We start from the raw sequence: 2,029 nt of genomic DNA, 5'->3' as shown, positions 1-2,029 counted from the left end.
ATGGCAATATACACAGAGAACTATGAGAGTCGAGTGGGAAGTGGAGGGCTCTGGGACGAGGTTGTTAGACTTTTAGGCTTCTGACACTGCAGTGTGGTATGATGGATATGCCCCTGAACACAGAACCAGAACAATGAGGTTGTTTTTACCAACTTTACTTATTATTGTCTCTGCCTAGTTGCAACATAACACGGAACAAATCACTTTAGTATTTCTATCTGGAAAATGAGGGGATTTATACTAGGCAGTTTCAAATTCTATTAAAGCTCTAAAACCCTACAACTGTCTGGCAGATAAGCCAGTTTTCTATTTGATACTCACTCTTCCCATCTTTCTTAACAAAACAATCTCAATTTTATTTGAAGTTACAATATACTCAGATAAAAACTTGATTTTTCAGCTGCCTTTTTAAAATAGGGATGGCCATGTGACACATTCCAGCCAATGGAAACAAAATTGAATGCTTAATTTTCCTGATATAGACACTATTCTTTCTCCTTTTCACTTCCTTCTTTATGCCTAGAATCCAGCAAAGTACTATGAATGCAAATACCATCATTACAATGGAAAAGTAAGAAGCTATAAGAAACCTTTAATGGGTCCCTTAACAACTGCACTGTCCCTAAAATACTTATTTTCAGACTTGTTACCTAAGTAATATTTGTAATCTGGTTTCTGTTACAAGCAGCTAAGCTCAATCCTAATTTATACAGGTCTGTAAGCTTTAGTATCAAAATATAGTATATTCTGAATTCAGAAGCTGGGCTAAGTTATAGTTCCATATGACATAGTTTCCTATGTTAGTATCTGAATATGTGTATGTATATGTGTATAAGCATGTATGTATACAGGTCATATCTGGATACTATGTAAGTTGTAAGACCGTGACTTCTAGATTTGTAGCCCTACTCAAAACTTCTCTTCTGACCTCCAAGACAATTGTCATCCTAATATCTCTCCTTGGATTTCTTAGAGCTCCCTCTAACATGAAATAATCTAAAACAAACATTTAAACAGGCACAGTCTACAGCCATGCCACCCTGATCGTGCCTGATCTCATCTGATCTTGGAAGCTAAGCAGGGTCAGCCCTGGTTAGTACTTTGATGGGAGACCATCTAGGAATACCAAGTGCTGTAGGTGAAAAAAAAATTAAAAATAAAAATAAATAAAACAAAGTGCACAGGCACACCCTCAAATCCAAATGTTCATCCAGTGTTTGTCATCTTTGTATTGGCAAGTGTGTCCAATCAGATAGTTAGGCTAGACAACTTGGAATTACCTGTGACACTCTACTCCTACATGAGATATAGCCAAAATTTCTTACATTCTTCTCTCAGTGCAGTCGTTATTTAATTTCTTTGGGACTCAGTTTTCTCATTTGTAAAACTGATGTAATAATAGTTTCTATAGTATAGGATTATTTTCAAGATTAAACTAATTAATACATATAAAATATTAGAGCAATAGATACATGCTAAAGTGCTCAATAAATATTTATCATTATTATTCTTGAAATAGAAGTAATATAATAATTACAACTTTTCCAAATTTATGTACTTTGATATTAGATGGGTGAATGTATATACATGTATAATTTTTATTTTGATTCATTTCAGGATTCATATGAGTTATGAGAGAGTCAGGTTCTGTATGTACATTTTGATATATGTGTTGCAAGTAAACTGAAAATATAATGAATCTAAATTTTAATTCATGCAACAAATATTAAATGAGCACTTTCTATAGTCCAGGCACTCCTCTTAGCATCGAATATTCAGTGGTAAACATACAAAGTCTAGAATAGAATTTTGAAATTTCATGTCTGCTTCCTCGTCAATAAAATAAAATGGTTGAATTAGAAGTAGATGAAATGGTGTAGAAAGACATGAAACTGGAACATGGAAACCCTTGAATGCTAGGCTAAGGAGTGTGGCCACAGTTTGATATGCAGTAGAGAACCAATAAAAAATTTTAATTGCTACAATAGAAGTTAGGCTTTATGAAGTTTAATTTGGAAGCATTGTGTAG

At 33.8% G+C, this 2,029-nt stretch overlaps 1 pseudogene; it reads left to right on the top strand.

Moving 5' to 3' along the window:
* Nucleotides 1–1,022: 1,022 nt before the first annotated feature.
* Nucleotides 1,023–1,141, top strand: LOC111739396 (annotated as a pseudogene).
* Nucleotides 1,142–2,029: the final 888 nt, after the last annotated feature.

Source organism: Pteropus vampyrus, unplaced genomic scaffold, assembly GCF_000151845.1.
Source record: "Pteropus vampyrus isolate Shadow unplaced genomic scaffold, Pvam_2.0 Scaffold2, whole genome shotgun sequence".
NCBI classification, from domain to species: Eukaryota; Metazoa; Chordata; class Mammalia; order Chiroptera; family Pteropodidae; genus Pteropus; species Pteropus vampyrus.
The sequence above is the reverse complement of the archived record's forward strand: the minus strand, read 5'-3'. Positions and strand labels throughout refer to the sequence as shown.